Here is an 8,617-nt window from a genome sequence, read left to right as displayed (position 1 = left end):
CAGAGTACATTCAATACTCTTCTCCAGCACCACGCTCAAAGGCATCAATTCTCCTTCTATCCTCCTTAGTCATTGTCCAACTCTCTGATGCATAACAAGTGATTACAAAGACCATAGCCTGTATCAGACACCTTAGTCTCCAGAGTTACACCATTGCTCTTCAGTACCCTGGAGAGGTCCCTAACAGCAGACTTTCTCATCGCAATACGTTGTTTTATTTCCTGGATACTGGTGCCAAGAGTGTTTGTTGACCGCGGAGCCAAGCAGACTAAAGTTGTTAACAATCTCAATCTCTTCACCATCCATCCTGATGTTACAAATTGGTCCAGTGGTGAGAATCTTTGTCTTCTTGACATTGAGCCTCAATCCATATGGAAGGCTGCAGTCCTTGACCCTCTGCAGCAACCACAAGATTAAATACTTGGGATTAAATCTAACTAGAAACACAAAAGACTTATTCAAAGAAAATTACAAAACATGACTACAAGAAACAAAGAGAGACCCGGAGAAATGGAAGAATATACCATGCTCATGGATAGGAAGACTCAATATTGTGAAAATTACAATTCTACCAAAGGCACTCTACACGGACAACACAATTTGCAATTTTATCTGGAATGGAAAGAGATCCTGAATAAGCAAAGCACTCCTGAAAAAGAGAAACAAGGTAGGAAGTATCTCACTTCCTGATCTCAAATCCTACTATAAAGTCATGGTAGTCAAGACAGCATGGTAATGGTATAGTGGTAGACATATAGATCAATGGAATAAAATTGAGAACCCAGAAATCAGGTTAGCCAATTTTTGACAAGGAGATGAAATCAGTGAAATGGAGAAACAAAAGACTCTTTAACAAATGATGTTGGCAAAAATGGTGTTGCAGAAACCTTAAGCAAGACCCACACCTCACACCATACACAAAAACCAACTCAAAGTGGATCAAGGACCTAGGAGTAAAACCAAGGACTAAAAATTTCATCAGAGAAAAGCTTGGAAGAACTCTAGAACCCTAATCCACAACATAAACAGTCTTCCAAGCATCCTGGAAAACATAAAACCAGGAGAAAATAATATAGATGAATGGTACCTTCTAAGAATCAAATCCCTATGCATATCCAAAAACTCCAACAGGGTAAAAAAAAGCTACAGACTGGGAAAAATATTAGGTAATGATATGTCTGATAAGGGACTTATATCTAGAAGTTATAGAATACTCCAGCACCTCAACAAAATAAAGGTAAACAACCCAGTTGCAAAAAGGGCACAGGATATGAACAGACACTTCACCAAAGAAAGACATTTAGATGGCAAACACATGATGAAATGTTCAAAATCCCTAGGTCAAAGAGAGATGCAAATCAAAACAACTGAGATATCATCTCACACCAGCAACAATAGCAAAATTCAACAGAGCAGCAAGCAACAAATGCTGGTAAGGTTGTGGAGATATTGGAACCCTTATTCACTGTTCGTGGGAGTGTAAAATGGTGAAACCACTATGGAAGGCAGTATGGCAATTTCTCAAAAAGTTGGAAATAGAAATACCATTTGACCCAGCAATTTCACTACTGGGAATATAAAGAAACCAGAACTGTCACCCAAACAGATATATACACATCCATGTTTATTGCTGTGTTGTTCATAATAACAAAGAGATGGTAATAACCCAAGTGCCCATCAACAAAGGAATGGATAGAGAAGCTGTGGTATACACAACGGAATACTATGCAGCACTGAAAAACAAGGAACTCATAAAATATTACACAAAATGGGTGATCCTGGAGAACAGTATGCTGAGTGAAATATCTCAGTCACAATAGGACAAATACTGAATAATGCCACTGTTATAAAACAGGGCTGACATTGGGGGGTTGGGGAAAAACTAAGAAAAGAGGGAGTAAATAATGAACACTGCACTGGAACAGATGAAGAGATGAAGGGAAAAAATTGTTTAAAAGGACAACAGTCCAGAATAAGAGGTGTATAGCAAAGGGGACTGCGAGGGGGGGAGAGAAGAAATTATGCAACAATGAATGAATTTTTTAAAGAGAAAACTAGCGGGGAGTGGAGTAGGGAGGAAAATGTACAACAATTAATGAATGGAAAGCCAAGTTTTCTGTAAACTTTCATTAAAATCACAATTAAAAATTATTTTAAAAAAACAAAAAAATAAAATAATCCAAATAAGATATGAAAGAGGAAATGTCATAATAGAGTCAATTGAGTTTTAAAAGGTTAATAATGGAATTTTATTAAAAACTAAACTCAAGCAAATAGGAAAATCTAGAGGACATGGACAAATACTTGGAAATTTGCAATCCACCCAAACAGACACAAATTGAAATAGAACACATGAATACCATTACAAAGGAAGAAACTGAATAGGTCATAAAACAACTTCCAACTTTAAAAAAAAAAAAAGCCCTGGACTTTACTAGTGAATTTTATTAAACATTAAGAGCTGTCATCAATTCTATATGAAGTATTTTAAAAATAGAGTGGGGGAAAGACTCATTCTCTGAATCACAGCTATCCCTGATACCAAAGTCAGATAAAGACACCACCAACCTAGAAAACTACAGACCAATATCTCTCATGAAAATAGATGCAAAAATCCTCAACAGAATCCTGGCCAGTAGAACCCAAAAGTATATTAAAAAAATAATAATTTATCATGACCAAGTGGGATTCATAACAAGTATGCAAGGATGGTTCATCATATGAAAAACAATTAATGTAATTTATCACATTAACAAAGCAAAGAACAGGAACCAGACGATCCTATCAATTGATGCAGAAAAGGCCCTTGGCAAAATCCAACAGCCCTTCCTGATTCAAACACTCAACAGAATAGGATTAGAGGGAAACTTCCTCAACATAGTAAAAAGTATATAGGTGAGCTCTGGTGGCCTAGTGGCAAGAAGGTGTACTGCAATCCCAGAGGTGCACGGTTCAAATCCACCAGATGCTCTGCTGGAGAAGGAGGAACAATCTCCTCCTGTACCAGTCAGATCTGATTTGACGGTACACACACACACACACAAAATAAATTTTTTTTAAAAGTATATAGGCAAACTCGAGAGCCACTGTTGTAAAACAGGACTGACATCAGGGTTGGGGGAGACTGAGAAAGATGGGTTCAAAAATGAAACAAATGTGGGAGAAAACTGTTTAAAAGGGATATGTGATTAGGTATTTTTGTCATGACAGGAGTCCAGAGCAAAGGCTTCATAGTGGAGTGGACCTGGGGGGAGGGATTGTAAAACAAAGAAAGAATTTTTCTTTTACTTTTCCAAGAGGGTAGTGTACTAGGGTGGAGGGTTAGGAGGGGAGAAAAGTGCAACAATGAATGAATGGAAATCCAAACTCTCTGTAAATTTTCATTGAAATGAATAATAATTTTTTTTAAAAAAGCAACAACCTCCCCTTTTCTTCTGTACTTCTCCTTGGAACCACAAAGCAGCAACCTTGTGTGAGAGTATTCCATCCATGTTGGCCAGGCTGGTGTATAGCTTGACAAGACCTGCTGGGAGCTCTACTGTCTGGAACATGGCATCCAGCCTGATGGGCAGATGCCAAGTGATAAGACCTTGAGGGAGGAGATGACTCCTTCAACATCTTCAGTGAGACTGGTGGTGGCAAGCATGTGCCCAGAACAGTGTTTGTAGACCTGGAACCCACACCCACAGTCATTGATCAAGTTTGCACAGCACCTACCATCTTCCACCTGAGCAACTCATCACAAGCAAGGAAGATGCTGCCAATAACTACTCCCATGGCCACTACATCATTGGCAAGGAAATCACTGACTTGGTTCTGGACCAGATTAGAAAACTGGCTGACCAGTGCACAGGTCTCCAGGGGTTCTTGGTTTTCCACAGCTTTGGTCTGGTTTCAAATCCTTGCCTCTCTGGTGATTACAGCAAGAAGTCCAAATGGCAGTTCTCCATTTACCCAGCCCCCAGCTTTCGTGGTCGAGCCCTACACCTCCATTCTCACCATCCACAATCACCCTGGAGCACTCAGCTTGTGCCTTCATGGTAGACAATGAGAAGACCATCTTTGACCTCTGCCACAGAAACCTTGATATTGAACGTCCAACCTACACTAACCTGGATAGGTTAATAGGTCAAATTGTGTCCTCTGTCACTGCTTCCCTTAGATTTGATCTGATAAAATTCCAGACCAACCTGGTGCCCTATCCCCACATCCACTTCCCTCTTGCCACATATGCCCCTGTTATCTCTGCTGAGAAAGATTACCATGAACAGCTTTCTGTAGGTAGCAGAGATGCTTGCTTTGAGCCAGCCAACCAGATGGTGTAATGTGACCCTCGCCACAGTAAATACATGGCTTGCTGCCTGTTGTACCATGGTGATGTGGTTCCCAAAGATGTCAATGCTGTCATTGCCACCACGAACTCCAAACATACCATGCAGTTTGTGGATTAATGCTCCTTACCAACCTCTTACCAACCTACCACTGTGGTACCTGCTGGAGACCTGGCCAAAGTACTGCAAGCTGTGTGCATGCCGAGTAACACAACAGCCATTGCTGAGGCCTGGACTCACCTGCACCATAAGTTTGACCTGATGTATGCCAAGCATGCCTTTGTTCACTGGTATGTGGGTGAAGGGATGGAGAAGGGAGAGTTTTCTGAGGCCCATGAGGACATGGCTGCCCTTAAAAAGGATTATAAGGAGGTGGATGTGGATTCTGTTGAAGGAGAGGGTGAGGAAGAAGGAAAACAATACTAAAGTTAAAATATCACAAGGGTACTGCTTCTACAGGGAAGCTTATTCTATTTTAAACATTGAAAAGTTGTGGTCTGATCATTTAATGTGTATGCAACAGTGTATACTTTCATACACAACAACTGAACTATATTTTAAAACAGGAATGCAAAAAAAAAACAACACTCAACCAAAAAAACCCAACAACAACAACAAAAAAACAGGAATGCTTTGTCACAGATCCAAGCTGTCCACTTCTCTAATGAGTCTTGAATCAAGTATTCCCTTAAGTAGAAAAATAAAACAAATTAAATAGAAAAACAAAACAAAACAAAAAACAAATAGGCAAAGAGGAGGCAAAACTATTTCTATATGCAGACGATATAATAATATACTTGGAAAACCCTAAAGATTCAACAGGAAAACTACTGGACAGGTCGACCAATTCAGCAAAGCAGCAGAATACAAGATCAACATACACAAATAAGTTGGATTTCTCTATAATAACAAAAAGAATATGGAAATGGAACTCAGAAAAACAATACCAATTACAATAGCTGATCGCGAGATTAACTACTTGGGAACAAATCTAACTAGAGACACACAAGACCTATACAAAGAAAATTACAAAACATTACTAAAAGAAACCTGCAGAAATGAAGACTATACCATGCTCATGGATAGGAAAACTAAAAATATCATGAAAATGATAATTCTAAAAAAGACAATCTACAAATTCCATGTAATCCCAATACAGATACCAATTTCATTCTTGCAAAAGGAAATTTCCAATTTTATCTGGAATGGAAAGAGACTCTGAATAAGCAAAGCACTACTGAAAAAGAGAAACAAGGTAGGAGACATCAAACTCCCTGATCTCAAATCCTACTACACAGCCGTGCTGGTCAAGACAGCATAGTACTGGTACAGTAACAGACACGTAGATCAATGGAATATAACTGAGGATCCAGAAATCAGCTCATTTACCTATGATAAATTTATTTGTGACAAGGAGACAAAATCAGTTAAGTGGGGAAACAACAGCCTTCTTAACAAATGGTGTTGGCAAAATTGGAAAACCATCTGCAGAAAACCTAAGCAAAACACACACACCTTTCACTATACACAAAAACTAACTCAAGGTGGAGTAAAAACAAAGAACTATAATTATAGGATAAAAGCTAGGAACAATTCGAGAAGCCTTAATTCAGAGCATGAACAAACTTCCAAGCATAATGAAAAACCTACAACCAAGAGAGAAGAAAATAGATTGAGACCTTCTAAGAATCAAATCCTTATACACATCAAAACTTTTCCAACAGAGTAAAAAGAAAACCCACAGGCTGGGAAAAAATATTTGGCAATGATATATCTGATAAGGGAATCATATCTAAAATTTACCGAATACTCAAGCACCTCAATAAGAAAAACGTAAACAATCCAAACGCAAAAAGGGTATAGGATATGAACAGATACTTCTCCAAAGAAGACATTCAGATGGCCATGAAACACATGAAATGTTCAAAATTCCTAGCAAATAAAAACAATTATTAGACATATCATCAACAATAGCAAAGTTCAGCAGAGTAGCAAACACTAAATGCTGGTGAGGTTGTGAAGAGAGTAGAACTCTTATTCATGCTAGTGGCAATGTAAAATAATACAGACACTACAGAAGTCAATCTGGCACTTTCTCAAGGAGTTAGAAATAGAAATACTATCTGACTCAGCAATTCCACTACTGGCAATATACTATAAAGAAACCAGAGCCACAACAGATGTATCCACATCCAGGTTTATTGCCATGTTATTTACGATAGCAAAGAGATGGAAGTGCGCATCAACAAATTAATGGATAGAAAAAACTATGGTACATTCACACAATGAAATTTATGCAACGTTGAATAACAATGAATTAATAAATCATTACACAACATGCATGAGTGTGGAAGACATTATGCTGAGTGAAATCTCAGGCACAAAAGGACAAATACTCAAAATGCATCTTCAAGGATATGAGCATGTATGGCTAAGCACAACTGACAACAGTGCATCTAAATTCCAAAATCAATCTCCACAATAGTCTACATGTTTCCTATTGCCAAAGGGGCCCTTTAGAGTAGTGAGAGAAGATCTTCACCCTGAAACCTACAGCGTCCCTTTTCAGCAGGAAGTAGCTAAGAGAATATGCAGTCCCCTTTTCCTTATGAATCAGGGTGAAATCTCTCTCAGGGAGGAGTGATAGGGAATGGCAAAGGACACACTGACAAAGAAGATTAATCAGAACTGGTTTTGACAAGCACTGTGGCAATGGGACAATTAAAACAATTTCAAGGGAAAAAAATAGAGAGGAACAAACTGGGGGGGTGTAGAGAAAATAGTTCAACAATGAATGAATGGAAATCCAAAATCTCTGTAAATGTTCATTAAAATTAATAAAATTTTTTAAAGGACAAATACTGCGTTACACCACTGTTATAATATAGGACTGACATTGGGAGTACAAAGGGAGGACAAATATGAGGTCCAGGTGGTTTGAGGACACTACAAAAGTCAGCAAATTGGCAAGGTAGTTCAGGTGTACAGAAAGAAGTACATCAAGAAAGTCCAGTGTGAGAAGGAACAACTTTGGTTATCACCAGGCTGAAACTGGATTAAGATTGGAAAAAAGAAAGTATTGAATGTAAAGCCAAATTTCAGAAAGTTGGAAAAGAGAAAGGCAAGTATAAGGAAGAACTTATTGAGAAAATGCAGGAATGAATGTAAACTGTTGAGCAACCACAGTTTAATTAGATTTCTAGTCAAGTATGTGTTCTTATGAACTTTCCAAAATTTCCTTCATTGTTCAGCAGTGGTTCGGTAAATCTCCCTTTGTAATTTTGATCTATAATTTTAAGACTAAAAATAGGAAAAGTTGAAAAAATATAACCCAATAAAATATTACTACCATTATGCCTCTAAGAACAGTAGAAGAAATTTGCTGTTGTTGTTATGTGCCATCGAGTAGCTTGCAACTCTTAGTGACCCTATGTACTACAGACCTGAAATCTGCTTTATGCTGTGCCATCTTTACTGTCTCCAACACACCTACCCATTACACCAGTCATTTAAACAATCCATCTCATCAATGGTCTCCCTCTCCTTTTCTGTCCCCGCACCAATCCAAGCATGATGTCCCTCTCCAAGGACCGGTCCCTCCTTGCAACATGCCCAAAGTATGTCAGACGAGGCCTCAGAATCCTTGCCTCCAAGAAGCAGACTAGCTTCACTCTCTCTATAATGAAAACCTGTTTGTTTTCCGGGTAGTCCATGGTATATTCAACACTCTTCTCCAGCATCACAGCTCAAACATGTCAATTCTCTTTCTATCATCCCTAGTCATTGTCCAGTTCTCTAATGCATAACAAGCAATTGCAAAGACTATGGCCTGGATTAGGCACACCTTAGTTTTCAGACTGATGTTGTTGCTCTTCAGTACTGTGGAGAGCTGACAGCTGATTTTCCCAACGTAATTTGTCTTCTAATTTTCTGACTGCTGGTACCAAGAGTGTTGATTGTGGAGGCAAGCGAACTAAAGCTGTTAACAATCTCAATCTCTTCACCATATATCATGATTCTGCCAATTGGTCAAGTGGTGATAATCTTTGTTTTCTTGGTGTTGAGCTTCAATCCATATTGAAGGCTGCAGTCTTTGATCTTCTGCAGCAAGCGCTTCAGGTCCTCCTCAGTTTCGGCAAGCAGGGTTGTATCATTGCATTAACGCAGGTTGTTGATGAATCTTCCTCCAATCCTGATGCCACATTCCTCCTCACACAGTCCAGCCTCCTGGGTGATCTGTTCTGCATATCGATTGAAAAGGTATGGAGACAGAATACATCCCTGGT

At 38.8% G+C, this 8,617-nt stretch overlaps 1 pseudogene; it reads left to right on the top strand.

The window, feature by feature from the left end:
- The first annotated feature begins 3,488 nt into the window (after positions 1–3,488).
- LOC102871905 lies at positions 3,489–4,757 on the top strand (annotated as a pseudogene).
- The last annotated feature ends 3,860 nt before the right edge of the window (positions 4,758–8,617 follow it).

This window comes from Elephantulus edwardii, unplaced genomic scaffold (assembly GCF_000299155.1).
Source record: "Elephantulus edwardii isolate Elephantulus edwardi_28Jun2011 unplaced genomic scaffold, EleEdw1.0 scaffold00567, whole genome shotgun sequence".
NCBI classification, from domain to species: domain Eukaryota; kingdom Metazoa; phylum Chordata; class Mammalia; order Macroscelidea; family Macroscelididae; genus Elephantulus; species Elephantulus edwardii.
The sequence above is the reverse complement of the archived record's forward strand: the minus strand, read 5'-3'. Positions and strand labels throughout refer to the sequence as shown.